Here is an 18,234-nt window from a genome sequence, read left to right on the forward strand (position 1 = left end):
CAACTGACCAGAACACTTTAACTTTGAAAAAAGTAAGATCTTTAAGTTCCTCGAATGGGCCTTCCCTCCCCTCCACATACCTTGGTCGGTTTCTATGGTAGCAAATGGCCCACACTCTCCCCTCCCTTTCCACACTCAGGGAGAGAAAGAAGGACTAGTGTTCTACAGTTATATTCCCTTGCTACTCTATCAGGTTTTATCTTTCTTATTCTGGAAGGTTTCCTCCACCCTCTTTCTCTATTTCAATGTAATATATAAACTGAAGGTAAAAGAAAAAGTGGAAATAATTCTCCTTTTCATTCAGGGCAAAATCTGAGATTTTCTTCTCCTCTCAATGATTTAAGTCTTAATAGCCTAAGTCGTTTTTCTGGCAACACAGAAGACCTATTTGGTAAGTAATCTGGTGGCAATTACTCAGAATATATTCAAGTTGTTTTTTTTTTTTTTTTTTTTTTTTTTTGTGGTACGCGGGCCTCTCACTGCTGTGGCCTCTCCCGTTGCGGAGCACAGGCTCCGGACGCGCAGGCTCAGCGGCCATGGCTCACGGGCCCAGCCGCTCTGGGGCATGTGGGATCTTCCCGGACCAGGGCACGAACCCGCGTCCCCTGCATCGGCAGGCGGACTCTCAACCACTGCGCCACCAGGGAAGCCCCCGTATTCAAGTTTTAAACATTACTTGGAACAGCTAGTGAATTTTCACTGTGTTTTCATGGAGAGTAGGAAAACTCACAGGGCTCATTTTCCCAAAGAAACGTTGAGCATTAGGAACTGACAGGACTGCATTATTGATAAAGCCATGGTTAGGAGTTCTCGTCATTAAATGAAAGGTCTTAAAATATTGGAGCTAGACAGTGCTGACTTTCTCTGAGATCATTTCTTCTTCTTTTCTCCAGTGGAAAGAACCCTTCAAGCATACAAGGATCCTGCTGCTTCTCTCTCCAACCCATCATTTGTACAGAAGACTAAGGAGCCGAGGGGAATAAGTATCGGTCCCCCAGAAATGATTGCTCTTGGGACACTTGACGGGCTACTGGGATCAGGTGATACGCACAAACAGAAATGGTTCAGAAAGATTCAGACAACTGAGCCAATTGTTTAGCAGAATCTTTGGTTCCAAGTTCCTCTGTAGATTGGACACATCTAATATTTGCCCTCCGACTTTCCCTGGGGGTGCTTGAAAGTTCACCTAAGGACACTTCAGGCCTCCTTATTTGTCTTTGCAGAGAAGACAAAGCCTCTCCTCACAGCCTCAACTCCTTAGCATAATGTTTGAAGCTAAAAGGAAATCCAAACTTCATACATATCCACCTATGTTATGAGAGAACAAGCTTCACTTCCCTCCATTGCCCGAATCACCTGGACGGTGGAATGAAACCTTGTTTGGGGCCAAAGCCACTGATTCTCGTTGCTTTGTCCGGCTCTCAAAAATCCCAGGAACCGTCAAATTCTTTCTAAGCTCTAATCAGCATCCCTGGCTCAGGGTATTCGGGAGTATCTAAAATATCATGGGTCATAGTGTGAACTATAGAAACGGGGCCCCAAGGTAGCAGAGATATGTAAGTTACTTGGTTTGTGAACATGGAAATGGTGATGTGATCATTTCTTTAACAAGCATGAGATTCAGTCACTGCCTAAAAACATTTTCATTCTAATGCTATTCTGTGAGAGTTTAGGATTTTCACCAAGACATCCGCATTGTTAATGCATCTCCCTTCTGATTGAAAAAGAAAATGGATAGCAGATGAGAAAAATTTGATGCGATCGTTTTTAGGAAATGCACAGATGACTCACGTACTCACTTGATTTGACAGGAGTACTGGTTTCTATATAAAGAAGCAACGTAGTCCCAAAATAGAGCTGCACATAGCAGAAAGTAGCTTGTAGAAGAATTACACATTCCAAGCCTGAGGAACATGAAGTTTGGTATGCTGGGGCATCTCTGCTGGGAATGTTCTGTGAGGTCCATTATTAATTCATTTGGAATGTAAAGTTAGCTGCTCCAGGATCTTAACTGTTTTACAAGATAGGAAAGCTCCCGTGTATTTTGAGACAATTCTTTTTGGCTCTAAAAGAAAACAAAACAACTTTTGGCTCTAAAAGAAAACAACAACAACTTAACTTTTTTGCAAAGAATGTGTACCCCCATTCTAACTAAAAAATATATTTAGCTCAATGGTAAATAAATTATAACAGATTTTGTGCCATACATATGTTGAATGTCCATTGAGATTAGGCATATGAAAGTACCTGGTAAATTGTCAACGTTTAAGCCTTTTATATCTTCATTATGAAAATGAAGTGGAGTTCTTTTTCCAGCCTGGATTGTCCCGTGATCAATTGTTGGGAAGTAGTCTATTAACAGCTCAGTCAAATCCTCTCCCAAATCCCTCCTTACCTGGACCTGGATGAGGAGACAGGGTGAAAAGAGCCAGGCTGAAGCCTTTCTTGTGTTTATTTGCCATAACAGCCGGTAGAGCCAGGAGCCAAGGCATTCCTCTCTCCCTATCTGCAGGCAAGAGATGGAACCATGTCTTCTGGATGAGCTAGTGCACTGCTTATCAACCAGCCCCGCTGTGATTCTAGGGCAGAATGTGGCAGGCTCCCTGAGGTAACAGCACACACCCAGCCCAAGAACATTGTGGAGAACAATTTCCAGACAGTTGTGCTGGACAGCAGCCGGCTCAAGAAATTCCTCAAATTGGCCAAGCGGCATCTTAAGGGAGCCCTTCACAGCTTCTCCCTCATCATTATGAAATAGCCTGACCCACAGGAGGCCCTTCTATGGCACGACCTGTCCCCCTGTCCCTCCATCCCTCCTTCCCAGTTCAGCCCCAGGCCCAGGGCCACTGGGCTGTGATTCAACTCGCTGTATCCTTCACCCTTCATGCTACACTATTTGCTTGTTTATTGTCCAGCTCTCTACACTGCAGTGCAAACTCCACAGGAGTAGAAATGCTGTGTTCTTCGTTGCTTCGTGTCCAGAACCTAGAAGGGTAAATGTAGCACTTCTAGGTGTCGTGAAAAAGTCAACACATGAAAGAATCTGTGCATTTTCTAAGCACTGAGAAAAGAGGCAGTGGAGAGAGCCTGGGGAAGCTAGAACTGTGGACGGGGATGGCAGGGGAGTCAGGACCGGAGGGGGCACGGGGACTGTGGGCATGAGAACACAGATGGAGAAGGGCTCTGGACGTGAGGCAGGCTCCCGGGCTGCACCACGCACTGGCTCAGTCTTTTCACTGATTCCAGGAGACGAACGAAGAGGATGGCTTTGCAGTCGGAGGACACTGCCAGGGGCAGAAGATGGAGAGGGTGCTGTGGCTGGCCGGCTGGTGTCTTGGGAAGCAGAATTGAGGCCAACGGCCCAAACTGGGTGATAAGACGAGGAAACGACAGGGCGATGGTGAGGACGGCGCAAGGAGAACAGAACAGGCAGGTCACATCCACTGAAAATGCTTCGGGAACCAGAGGACCAGCTAAAATGAGATGGGAATAGGGAGGGTGTGGCTCAGGGAAGCAGAAACAGAGGAAGGGGTGTGGTGTCTCAGGGAACCAAGGGGGCGAGTTTATCTGGGATTTGGATGCGTGGCTGATTCTGGAATCTACGTGGGAAGGATGTCGACAAGGAGGGAGAGTGACGGGGAGGGACTCCTGGACCTTCCTGGGGGCTGGCCACCATGCTGCACAGCCAGCGTCCAGTCTGTGCAGGTACAGACAGGCTGGCCCGTAAGCTCACAAGGGCAGGGACTGTATTCTCTGTGCCTTGCACATACTAGGTCTCAGTAAATATTTGCCAAATGAAATTAATGAATAGAGCAGATTTTGTGCAGGAACAGGTCAGACTGTTTCCTGTTGTTCGCTGTCTCGTGTGGGTCTTATCCTGGTACCGAGGGGACTCACGTGCCTTCCCTGACAATGATACTACCGATTAGGCACATACCATGTCCCAGGCACTATTCCAAGAGCTCCATATGTAATGACTCAGTTAATTGTCACCACAAACACACAAGACACGGCTAATACTGTTGTCCCGCTATTTACAGACAGACCCAGAAAAGCTCAGTGGTTTGTTCAAGATGATACAGGTAGGAAGTGGGAAAGGCAATGTTTGAACCCAGACAGTCTGGCTCCAGAGCCCTACCACCCACAGCCTGCCGCCTGCCTCTCAGGATGCTCTACCGTCCCGCCTCTCCAGGGCCAAGTCCCTCTATCCTCAGCCTTCCTCTTGCTTTTTCATCTTCTATGCAACCTGCAGGTGGAGGGGCTTTATGTTTGGAAAGGAATGTGTGAAACGCAAGGGTGAAGAAAGCAGCAGGTTGGGGAAAGACTGGAGTCCCAAGCTCTGTGTGTGTGTGTGTGTGTGTGTGTGTGTGTGTGTGTGTGTGTGTGGTGTGTGGTAGGAGCTACAGTTGTTAAAAGTGACTTCTCATATATATTTTAAAAAATTGCTTCTCATCTAACCCACCAGGGTAAGAGCACCCGACCACAGCTACAGGGCTGGGATTTGATCAGGGTGTTAGTATGTCAATTTAGGGTCAGAGCATAGGAAGTTGAGGACTGGCTAATCGGAAAAGCAAGAAGAAAATGAAGACTTGCAGCTTATTCCCAGGGTGGGAAGAGGAAAGACTATCACTTCTTGAACTTAACTTAAGCATTCAGTTCAACCACCTCTGCATTTTGCCCGGAAGTCTCAAGACCTGAAAAAGAAACTACAGTCAGCCCTCCATACCCAGGGATGCAAAACCCACAGAAAAGGAAGCCAGGCTGTATACAATATTTTATATAAGAGACTTGAGCATCGGCAGATTTGGGCAACTGAGGGGCCTCCCAGGTACCGAGGGACTGTGTACTGAGAACTGGGTCGGTGGAGTGAAATTCAATTTGACTCCAATGATAAGCCAGGTACTCTGAAAGGTGCTTTAAAAAAGGAAAAGTGGCATTCATCTATTTCTTGGTGTTTTGCTTTTTCCACCTTCTGTCCTTCTATTACATAACATCAGCCCCATTCAGAGCAGAGATAATGCTTTACAATAGTCCCGGTGCTCAGTGACCAGAAGCACATTTGCTGAACACTGGTGGCTGTTGACAAATGCCACAGCCCCACTTGAGCATTGAATCATCCGCAGAACCTTGATTGCTTCGTATGTTCTTCCCATGTGACCATTATGTATAGGTAACAGGCTCCAGCAGGGGTTTAGAGGAGAGTATTCTAGTTTGTTCTGCAACCCTGGCAAACATATGTTCACTTGTCCTCATCAACGTGATGCTGAAAAGTTGAAAAAGCCAGTGCTTTTAAAATGGTTTAAAAAGAAGGGGACTTCCATGTTGGCACAGTGGTTAAGAATCCACCTGCCAATGCAGGGGACACGGGTTCAAGCCCTGGTCCAGGAAGATCCCACATGCCATGGAGCAACTAAGCCCGTGAGCCACAACTACTGAGCCTGCACTCTAGAGCCCACAAGCCACAACTACTGAGCCCGCACGCCACAACTACTGAAGCCTGTGCACCTAGAGCCCGTGCTCTGCAACAAGAGAAGCCACTGCAATGAGAAGCCCGCGCACCACAACGAAGAGTAGCCCCTGCTCGCCTCAACTAGAGAAAGCCTGTGTGCGGTAACAAAGACCCAACACAGCCAAAAATAAAAGATAAATAAATTTATAAAAAATAAAAGAAGATACACCAGAAATATTAGGTATTTAACCATGAAGTAGGATTAGTCAATTTTATTTGCTTACATTATCATGTGTGTGAGGCCATGTGAAGGTCAATGAAATCATGTGGCATGATCCCTGCTCCCAGGGAATGTATAGGCTAGTTAGGAAGGAAAGATTTACAGAGGAAAGAATGGGTGATATATTGTGATGCATATAAAGCGTGTCAAGTTGTACTTAAGGAGAAAGAGGAAGATCAATAGGGCTGGAGTGGCCATAGGAGACTTCTTAAAAGAGCTGGAAGTTGAGCTGGACTTTGAGGGATGAGTGAGATTTGGATGATAGGGTGCATTTGAAGGAGGAATGAATGTGGCATCTTGGAGAGGGGTGGAAAAGGCTGCACTGACAGAAGGCATTGTGCCAGGATTGAGTGGGAACTTGGGTTGGATGAGTAAGATGCTGCCAGATGATGGAAGGATTTGGAAGCTGGAAGCCAGGGCATTTAGACTTGTATTTGAACTTGCTAGTGCCCAAACCTAGTGGGGAACCTCAAGGTTCCAATAGGCACGAGGTGCTCTCACAGTAGGGTTTGAGGAACCAAAGGAAATAAGAGAAGAAACATTGCGACCATAACTAATGTCAGAAATGGACCACAATTTAATGACCGACTTGAATGATTGTCCATTTCTGACATGTGTTTTTCTACAAGAAACAGAGAAGCTAAAACCACTGACCCTGGTGCCTTGACATTCTAGGAGCAAAAGTCCACATGCAGGATCAAGCAGGAGTGAAAGAGAGATAGGGGAGAGGGGGTAAAGGGAACCACAAATCTGCAGGAGGATGGTGAGGGCCCGGAACCCTAAATAACTGGCTGCTGGAGCAGAACGTGTCCAGAAGCTAAAGTAAGCAATCAAATTGCTTAAATGGAAAGCGGATTGGCATGGGAACAGGATTCATCTAGAGGCTGATGCCATCCAGTCAAGATTTGTGAATAGAATGTAAAGGCAAGGTAGTGGAAAGGAGAACCTTGGGTGCTCAAGGAGAGAAGCCAAAGCGTGACCAACAGGAGTGCATTCATCCATTCGTTCGTCTATTCAGCAGCAAAATATTGGGTTGGCCAAAAAGTACGTTCGGGCAACGAACAAATGTTTTGGCCCACCCAATATATTGAGTGCAGTCGTTGAGTTGCCCAATTCCAGGGAGCCCCATTCACATTGTTTCCTGTATAAATGGCACCGCTGGAGCACCATGTAGAATAAATCTGAATGGGGCCTTTGGAGCTGTGCAACAACTTAGCCTGGATTGCGTGGCTATTATGTGTCAGGCACTGCTGTAGGTGCAGAAGTATTAGGTTCAGGGTCAAGTCCAAGAATAGGAACCAGCCAACCAGATCCTGCCAGACTCCAGGGACTGGGCCAGTTCTTATTTGTGCCCACTCATTCCTGTCCTCCCCATAGAATAGATCTGAAGAAAGCTGCAGGTGGAGAGGTGCCAAAGAGGGAGAGGTGAAAATTAAAGCACATTTATAGACAGATGCTAGATTTACAAACTAGCCTCTACAAAGCCCCCAGGGGGTTGCCTTCCTTCCACGATCAAAGGTCAGCATGAGTACAAACAGATTCAGCCCCTCTGGAGACAGACCAGACGCCTGAAATGCTTTGATTCTCCAGCCTGTGCTGTGGAATAAATAGCTTTACTCCCTCTGGAAGGCCAGTGGCGGAGAATAATTCCAAACCTGTGATGATACCTTTCTCTCTACCTCATTAGACACTTACTTGAGTGAGAAAAGTGAAGTCAGTAAAAATTTATGGACTACTCTGCCCTAGTTTCTGCAAAACTTCAACTTTTCCTTCTCATCAGCTGTGTGATTTACTGAACATCAGCTAACAGTCACAAGCCTGGTATCCGGTGAGTGCAGGGAATAAATGAATGAAACCCTGGCTTTGGGGAAGTGGATACTACTGTCATGTTGATGGCTTATGTAGTGGGAAGCTGGCTTAATGTCACAGCTGATGTCTAATTGCTTAAAACGATGAAGAGAGATTTCCATAGAAAGCCTGAGTCAGCAAAGCAATAGAAAGGCTGAGTCTTCCATAGAAAGCCTCTGCTCACAGCTGTCTCCCATTCCAACTGAAATCCCTCAGTCCTGAGGTCATTGTTGGAGATGGGGTCATCACAGTGTCAGCCTGTGATGCTGAAGAATAATCCATGATGCCTTTAGCTGAGAGAGCAGAACTGGCCTCAGCTAAGGAGCAGAAGAACAACAAGGCTGGTGGAGTGGTCATCATCTTATCTAGGGAAGATAGGAAAAGAATCTCTCTTTTCAAAGCATTCAGTATACTTCCTGCAGATAAAAATGACAGAAACTCAATTCAAACTGGCTTAAGGATCACAATGGAATTTCTGGGCTTGTGTAACTGGAAAATCCACAGGTAGACTTGGTGGGTTCAGGTATGGCTGGGCTCGTAGGCTCCAATAGCATCCATAGGTCCATAGGTCCACAGGTCCCAGGCCAGCCTCTCCTCTCTTGCCCGTCTTTGTTCTCAGGCAGGCTCCGGCCAGGTGGTTGTCCTTGGAAGCTCCAGGCTTACCTCAGCCACATAGCTCGCAACTCTCAGCTCAAAGGAAAAACCTCTTTCCCAGTATCTCCAGTAAAAGTTCCAGGATTGAGTCTCATTGGCCTGGCTTGGGTTACAATCCCAACCCAAAGGCAATCATCTTGGCCAAGAGGATAGAAAATGCTGATTGGCCAGGTGTAGATTATGTGCCCAGCCCTGGAGCAGAGTGGGTGAGATCAGCGCCACTGGATCCCTGGGACCAGGAGTGAAAACAGGTTGCTTACAGTTAGGAAATGAATGCCAGGCAGGTCAAAGAGCAGAACTCCAACTCATGCTCCCCACCGCCCACCATGTGTAAATGAACAGTCTCTTCTGGGGTCTTATTTGGCTCATATGGGTCCTGCTCATGACATTAAAATAAAACAGGGCCTACCTGGGCCAGGGTACACTGCCCTAGAGTCCTTGGGAGCTTTCTACTTCTCTTGCTTGCATTTTGTGTGTCTCTCTGGAAGACAGAAAAATGGAATTTAGATGACATTTCTCAAAGAGCTTTCATGTCCAATGACTGGCCCACATGCACTGGACAATCAAAGCATCATGGGGTGGGCAGAGGGTAGAGATGTTTGTGTCTCCAGGTCTAAGTTCCACCTCTACCACCTGCTTCCCATGTGATCTTAGGTTAATCGAAGGAATTACTGTATACTCCCTACCTCAAAGACCGGTGAGGATGTGAATACTTGAAATTATACTTGAAATTATGTGAAAGTACTTGATGGATTATTATTAGTAATGAGAAGAGGTATGTATCAGACAGTACATACATTATTTTATGGTTATTATTATTTTAGGTTAACAGCTGATCTTTCAGCAGAAACTCTGCAAGCCAGAAGGGAGTGGCAGGACATATTTAAAGTGATGAAAGAGAAAAACCTACAACCAAGACTACTCTACCCATCAAGGATCCCATTTAGATTTGATGGAGAAATCAAATCTTTACAGACAAGCAAAAGCTACGAGAATTCAGCAACACCAAACCAGCTTTACAACGAATGCTAAAGGAACTTCTCTAAGCAGGAAACACAATAGAAGAAAAAGACCTACAAAAACAAACCCAAATCAATTAAGAAAATGGTAATAGGAACATACATATTGATAATCACCTTGAATGTAAATGGATTAAATTCTCCAACCAAAAGACACAGACTGGCTGAATGGATACAAAAACAAGACCCTTATCTGTGCTGTCTACAAGAAACCCACTTCAGACCTAGGGACACATACAGACTGAAAGTGAGGGGATGGAAAAAGATATTCCATGCAAATGGAAATCACAAGAAAGCTGGAGTAGCAATTCTCATATCAGTTAAGATAGACTTTAAAATAAAGACTGCTACAACAGATAAGGAAGGACCCTACACAATGATCAAGGGATCAATTCAAGAAGAAAACATAACAATTATAAATATTTATGCACCCAACATAGGAGCAGCTCAATACATAAGGCAAATTCTAACAGCCATAAAAGGAGAAATCAACAGTAACACAATAATAGTGGGGGACTTTAACACCCCACTTACACCAATCGACAGATCACCCAGACAGAAAATAAATAAGGAAACAAAAGCTTTAAATGACACAATAGACCAGATAGACTTAATTGATATTTTTAGGACATTCCACCCGAAAGCGGAAGAATACACTTTCTTCTCAAGTGCACACAGAACATTCTCCACAATAGATCACATTTTGGGTCACAAATCAAACCTTAGAAAATTTAAGAAAATTGAAATCGTATCAAGCATCTTTTCCAACCACACCGCTATGAGATTAGAAATCAGTTACAGGAAAAAAACAGTAAAAAAACACAAATATATGGAAGCTAAACAGTGCACTGCTAAATAACCAAGAGATCATTGAAGAAATCAAAGAGGAAATAAAAACATACCTAGAAACAGATGACAACAAAAACACGACGATCCAAAACCTATGGGGCGCAGCAAAAGCAGTTCTAAGAGGGAAGTTCATATTAATTCAAGCTCACCTCAAGAAACAAGAATAATCTCAAATAAACAATCTAACCTTACACCTAAAGCAACTAGAAAAAGAAGAACAAAGAAAACCCAAAATTAGTAGAAGGAAAGAAATCATAAAGATCAGAGCAGAAATAAATGAAATAGAAACAAACGAAACAGTAGCAGAGTTCAATAAAACTAAAAGCTTGTTCTTTGAGAAGTTAAGCAAAATTGATAAACCTGTAGCCAGACTCATCAAGAAAAAAAGGGAGAGGACTCAAATCAATAAAATTAGAAATGAAAAAGGAGAGAATACAACTGACACTGCAGAAATACAAAAGATCATAAGAGACTACTACAAGCAACTATATGCCAATAAAATGGAAAACCTGGAAGAAATGGACAAATTCTTGGAAAAGTACAACCTTCCAAGATTGAACCAGGAAGAATTAGAAAATATAAACAGACCAATCACAGGTAATGAAATTGAAACTGTAATTAAAAATCTTCCAACAAACAAAAGTCCAGGACCAGATGGCTTCACAGGCAAATTCTATCAAACATTTGTAGAAGAGTTAACATCTATCCTTCTCAAATTCTTCCAAAAAACTGTGGAGGGAGGAACACTCAACCTCATTCTATGAGGCCACCATCACCCTGATACCAAAACCAGACAAAGATATCACAAAAAAAGAAAATTATAGACAAATATCACTGATAAGCATAGATGCAAAACTCCTCAACAAAATACTAGCAAACAGAATCCAACAGCACATTAAAAGGATCACACACCATGATCAAGTGGGATTTATCCCAGGGATGCAAAGATGCTTCAGTATATGCAAAACAATCAATGTGATACACCATATTAACAAAGTGAAGGAGAAAAACCATATGATCATCTCAATAGATGCAGAGAAAGCTTTTGACAAAATTCAACACCCATTTATGATAAAAACTCTCCAGAAAGTAGGCATAGAGGGAACCTACCTCAACATAATAAAAGCCATATATGACAGACCCACAGCATACATCATTCTCAATGGTGAAAAACTGAAAGCATTTCCTCTAAGATCAGTAGCAAGACAAGGATGTCCACTCTTGCCACTATTATTCAATGTAGTATTGGAAGTCCTAGCCACAGCAGAGAAGAAAAAGAAATAAAAGGAATACAAATTGGAAAAGAAGAAGTAAAATTGTCACTGTTTGCCGATGACATGACACTCTACATAGAAAATCCTAAAGATGCCACCAGAAAACACTAGAACTAATCAATGAAATTGGTAAGGTTGCAGGATACAAAATTAATGCACAGAAATCTCTTTCATTCCTATACACTAACAACAAAAGATCAGAAAGAGAAATTAAGGAAACAATCCCATTTACTATTGCAACAAAAAGAATAAAATACCTAGGAATAAACCTACCTAAGGAGGCAAAAGACCTGTACTCAGAAAACTATAAAACACTGATGCAAGAAATCAAAGAGAGATGGAGAGATATACCATGCTCCTGGATTGGAAGTGTCAATATTGTGAAAATGCCTGTACTACCCAAAGAATCTACAGGTTCAATGCAATCCCTATCAAATTACCAATGACATTTTTCACAGAACTAGAACAAATTTTACAATTTGTATGGAAACACAAAGGACCCCGAATAGCCAAAGCAATCTTGAGAAAGAAAAACAGAGCCAGAGGAATCAGGCTCCCTGACTTCAGACTATACTACAAAGCTACAGTAGTCAAGACAGTATGGTACTGGCACAAAAAGAGAAATATAGATTAATGGAACGAGATAGAAAGACCAGAGATAAACCCATGCACATATGGTCACCTTATCTTTGATAAAGGAGGCAAAAAACAGCCTCTTCAAGATGTGGTGCTGGGAAAACTGGACAGCTACAAGTAAAAGAATGAAATTAGAACACTCCCTAACACCATACACAAAAATAAACTCAAAATGGATTAAAGACCTAAATGTAAGGCCAGACACTATCAAACTCTTAGAGGAAAACATAGGCAGAACACTCTATGACATAAATCATAGCAAGATCCTTTCTGACCCACCTCCTACAGAAATGGAAATAAAAACTGAAATAAACAAATGGGACATAATGAAACTTAAAAGCTTTTGCACAGCAAATGAAACCATACACAAGAAGAAAAGACAACCCTCATAATGGGAGAAAATATTTGCAAACGAAGCAACTGACAAAGGATTAATCTCCAAAATATACAAGCAGCTCATGCAGCTCAATATCACAAAAACAAACAAATCATTCCAAAACTGAGCAGAAGACCTGAATAGACATTTCTCCAAAGAAGACATACAGATGGCCAACAAATGCATGAAAAGATGCTCAACATCATTAATCATTAGAGAAATGCAAATCAAGACCACAGTGAGGTCACTGTGGTCATCATCAAAAAATCTACAAACAATAAATGCTGGAGAGGGTGTGGAGAAAAGGGAACCCCCTTGCACTGTTGGTGAGAATGTAGATTGATACAGCCACTATGGAGAACAGTATGGAGGTTCCTTAAAAAACTAAAAATAGAATACTATATGACCCAGCAATCCCACTACTGAGCATATACCCTGAGAAAACCATAATTCAAAAAGATACATGTACCACAATGTTCACTGCAGCACTATTTACAATAGCCAGGACATGGAAGCAACCTAAATATCCATCAACAGATGAATGGGTAAAGAAAATGTGACACATATATACAATGGAATATTACTCAGCCATTTGAAGGGATGAAATTGAATTATTTGTAGTAAGGTGGATGGACCTAGAATCTGTCATACAGAGTGAGGTAAGTCAGAAACAGAAAAACAAATACCGTATGCTAACGCTATATATGGAATTTTAAAAACCGGTACTGATGAACCTAGTGGCAGGGCAGGACTAAAGACGCAGACGTAGAGAACGGACTTGAGGGCATGGGGGACAGGGAAGGGGAAGCTGGGACGAAGTGAGAGGGTAGCCTTGACATATACACACTACCAAATGTAAAATAGCTAGCTAGTGGGAAGCAGCCGCACAGCACAGGGAGATCAGCTCGGTGCTTTGTGACCGCCTAGAGGGGTGGGATAGGGAGGGTGGGAGGGAGATGCAACAGGGAGGGGATATGGGGATATATGTACACGTATAGCTGATTCACTTTGTAATACAGCAGAAACTAAGAAAACATTGTAAAGCATTTATACTCCCATAAAGATGTGGGGGAAAAAATAAAGAACATACAAAAAAGAAATTCAACTGAGTAAAATTTAAAGATCTAAAATTAATTAGTTAATTAGTAATATACTGGTCCAGCCAGTTTTTATTTGAACCCAAAGAGTAATCCTCTCTGTACTTCAGTTTTTCCTTCTGTAAAATAAGGTTGTTGGGTTAGAACATTTCTGAGGTCTCCTCAGGACTCTGAGGTTCCCTGATTCTGCGGCTACCTCTGAACCAGGGTATCTGGGGACCCTATAAGACATTGAGTCCAAGTAAAGATAAGGCCCCAAAGGAGGAGCACTTGGGGTTATTTCAGAGGCCTTGGCCTAAAGGTACATACTGTAAGATTTGGCTTAGAGGGCTAAGTACTGCTTGGCTGAATTCACAAGTCTGTTTATTGAGGCATGACACTGGAAATATTCATCAGTCTTATGGCACAAAACCTGAGCAATAAGAACTGCCCATCAGCAGGGACCCAGGGTGCCACACGGTGCACGTAGGATGGCTGTCAGCCCTGACTGAAGTGCAGCTGCCTTGTCACTTTTCCCTCTTGCCACCCCTGCCAAGGCTTATCTCCCAGCGGTGATATCTGTCCCCACCCCGGCACCTGCCACAGCCTGGAGCCACCAGAGCCACCTGCGGCTTGTGGTTTGCCAGAAGAGTGACCTCTACCACCATAAGAGCCAGGGTTTCTGCCTCCAACATTTCGGTTCTTTCCTGAAACAAAATTTGAAGATTAATTGTAATTGCCTAAGGGCATTGTAGCTTCTGCCACCTCCCTCATTCCCACATCATTCACCTTCTCCACCACGGCTGCCACCATAACCACTGAAGTTTTTGCCCATCAAGAAAGTGGATTCTGTCAAAGTCAACTCTTAGGCACCACCAAAGAGTCCACAGTGAGCTGGATGAAAAGTTGGCCAACCCTCAGTCATACAATGCTCATCTCACTTCACAGCAGTGGGACTTCCGCAGTCATCCACAGTGTGGCCTTCCTGGATAATAACTGGTTGCACAGAACCATGGTCACTGAAGGTTACCAAAACCGTGCCTCTCTCTCGTGGCCTTATTTACTGTTTACTGTTCAAATAACCTCTTTTTTTTTTTTTTAATTTTATTTATCTTTGGCTGTGTTGGGTCTTTGCTGCTGCGTGCGGGCTTTCTCTACTTGCAGCGAGCAGGGGCCGCTCTGCTGCTGTGCGTGGGCTTCTCACTGCGGCGGCCTCTCCTGTTGCAGAGCATGGGCTCCAGGCACACGGGCCCCAGTAGTTGTGGCATACAGGCTCAGTAGTTGTGGCTCACGGGCTCTAGAGTGCAGGCTCAGTAGTTGTGGCGCATGGGCTTAGTTGCTCCGCGGCATGTGGGATCTTCCTGGACCAGGGATTGAACCCGTGTCCCCTGCACTGTCAGGCGGATTCCCAACCACTGCACCACCAGGTAAGTCCCCAAATAACCTCCTGAGAGGAGTTATGCAGTGTCTTCCTTAATCAGGTCAGCGGGCCTTCTAGAGTCATCTCTTGAAAAAGGCCTGTTTGGCTCACCCCGAGGGTTTCTTGTCCATCCACCTTATGTAGCCTTGCATGCATGGCTGCTTATACTTCTTCCACGGTGGCCTTGTGACAAATGCAATGTCCCTGGAGTGACTGGTGTTTGCGTCTTCCGACACCTCCCAGCTGGTGAACATGCCCCACTGTCCTCAGGCTCCTATTGGTCACCTCCAAGTTCAAGTCCCCAGTGAGGAGCCTCTGCAGCCGTGAGACTTAAACATGGTGGCTGTTAGAGCAGACACTGCCACCACCCTTCCTCAGGGGCATCCACGACAAAAAGGGGCTGACCCAGACCCAGATCTCAAAACTTGCTTGTTTTATGAACCAAGTCAATGGGCTGATGAGACACCTTTTCACTCTTTTTTCCCCCAGTTTTATTGAGCTATAATTAACATACAGAACTGCATCGGTTTAAGGTGTACAGCATGATGATTTGACTTACGCACCTTATGAAATGATTACCACAATAAGTGTAGTAAACACCCATCATCTCACATAGACAGAATATTAAGGAAATTTTTTTTTTTTTTGCGGTACGCAGGCCTCTCACTGTTGTGGCCTCTCCCGTTGCGGAGCACAGGCTCCGGACGCGCAGGCTCAGCGGCCATGGCTCACGGGCCCAGCCGCTCCGCGGCATGTGGGATCTTCCCGGACCGGGGCACGAACCCGTGTCCCCTGCATCGGCAGGCGGACTCTCAACCACTGCGCCACCAGGGAAGCCCTTAAGGAAAATTTTAAATATTTTTCCTTGTGATGGGGAACTCTTAAGGTTTACTCTCTTAACACCTTTCATATAGAACATACAGCAGTTAAATCATATTTAACACGTGGTACATGACATCCCTAGTATTTTTTTATCTTATAACTGGAAGTTTGTACCTTTTGACCGTCTTCATCCAATCCCCTCTCTCCCCACCCCTGACACCCTTTCACTCTTTCGTGGCTACCACACACTTTTGTCTCCTAAGAAGCTCAGACGTGAGATTTGCACCTAACTGGATGCATTTTCCTCATCCTGAACACCCTGGGGTAACTATTCCACAACTTCATCGCTAAGCCTTCATTGTTTTAATTGGTTTAGAGTTTCATTGTATCTCTGTCTTTTTTTAATAAAGCAAGCTCAACTCCCAGCATAAATAAGTGGTTGAGGGAATGCGAAGAAGTGGCTACCAATCCCTAAGAAAGAAGCATAAATAAAACAGAACCCCCATGCTCAAGTTTAGCTTGTAGAGATTGCATCCCATAGATTGAATAAGGTAGTAGTTAGGGTGTTGATAAAGGTTGAGGGGGAAATAGGAAGCCAAAAGGCCTGGAAGAGCTATCCCCTTCCTCTTAGCCTGGCTGAGGACCCTCCTCCACCTGGGACGACAGTGTCCATGAGCTGCCCCCCACTTTGAGAAGGGAGGGAGCCTCTGGGAGAACATCAGATAATACAGGAAACCGCTTCGCTGCCGTGAATGAGTCTCAGGGAATGAGACTGTATTTGTGGCAGACACTGCAACAGCCAATTGCAACCCCCTGGCCCTCGCTCCTTTTGCTACAGAAGCAGAAAAGGGCAACCTCTACTTTCTCAGTCTCCTTTGCAACAAGGAGGATGCAACACGGTTCTGGCCAGTGAAATGAAAGGAAGTGGAGGTTTGTTGAGTTTCAGGAAAATCTTTGGCTTTGATGCAGCTGGCACTGGCCTCTCTCCTAACTGGCGGAAGTCAGGATATGGGAGCAAAGCTGAGGGAGGGGGGCACGTGGGAGTCTCTTCCCATCACTCTGTTCCCATTCTAGCAGTGAAACAGAAAGCAAGGCCATCAACTCTGAGTGAGGACATGGAAGGAGAGGTCGGGACACATATGAGGATCAGTGAGCAGACTCAGGACTGACCTGAGGTTCGTGGTCAAAGAGGTAAAGTGAGACCGGCCAGCATGGGAGGTGTTTTCCTCTAGCCTTGTTCATCGGCCTGTACACCAACATGGACTAACATTTAAGTAGGGTTCATGTTTTGCCAGGGAACTACAACAAAAAGAGAGGGGGAAAGGGGTTGAGGGTTCTTGCAAGGAAGTGACTATAGACATGGACCACGGGCACCAAATGGGGGATAGAGGCAACTGAGGAAGGGACGTGGGGTAGGGGGTACACTGCCTGTAGACTTACGGGAGTCTCTGCCCCCCAAGGCCAGAGAATGGTGTGAGACAAGCCGTGGGGAAAGGGAGCTGGAAAAGTGGGAGATGGTGGTCAGGGAGATGCTTGAAACTGAGCTGAAGGAGGAGGTGCAGTTGTTGGTCACGACCAGCTGATGATAAAGATGCAGTGTCCAGAGTGGAAATGCAGACAGAAGAGATTATGCTCCCTCCTCCCTTGAAGTTAGATGCCCAGACCTAAGGCCTGAAACCTCAAAATGCTAGCCTTCCAGGGACTTCCCTCGTGCTCCAGTGGTTAAGAATCTGCCTTTCAATGTGGGGGACGTGGGTTTGATCCCTGGTCGGGGATCTAAGATCCTACATACCGCGGAGCAACTGAGCCTGTGCGCTACAGAGAAGCCCGCACACTGCAACAAAAGATCCCGCGTGCCGCAACTAAGACCCAAGGCAGCCAAAATAAATAATAAATTACAAAAACAAAAAGAACTGAAAAAGTAAGAGAAATCTTAAAAAAAAAAAAAGTACTAGCCTTCCATTTCCCACGAAACTGACCCCTTAGAGCCAGTAATTGGAAGCTTTTCTCCAGAGCTTCACAGACTCTCTCCTTCCCTCCCTGTATCCCTATTAGCAAACTCCCAGCAGGAGCCCAGTTCAGGGGGCCCCCCAGCACCAGACAGGCAGCAAGATGGGTAAGGAGGACCCTGGCGGGCAGGGGGGCGTCATGGTAGAAATGGCAGCTTCGTCTCAGAGCAAGGCGGGGACTCAGGAATTAGAAGAGGATGCAAGATCAGGTGGAGACATGCTCCCCTGGGCCGAGGGGGAGGGAAGCCAGGGCTGGCTCCAGGGCTGGGAAGCCCTCTCCTCCCTTAGCCAGGGGAAGGCCCCCAGTATGAGGTGGAGGGGAAAGTAGAGGAATGGGTAAAGCTCTGCGTGGCTCCAAAGGTTAGAAGGTGAAGGGCTGAGAGCCAAGCTGGACATTGTGTTCATAGTCAGGATTCCAGAATGGGAAGGAATCTTGGAGGCATTAAGGTTAGATGCACTGCACATAACGGAAGTCTTAGGGTGGACATTTCGGGTGGTCCACGGTACATGGTAATGGTCACT

Source organism: Phocoena phocoena, chromosome 5 (genome assembly GCF_963924675.1).
Source record: "Phocoena phocoena chromosome 5, mPhoPho1.1, whole genome shotgun sequence".
Classification (NCBI taxonomy): domain Eukaryota; kingdom Metazoa; phylum Chordata; class Mammalia; order Artiodactyla; family Phocoenidae; genus Phocoena; species Phocoena phocoena.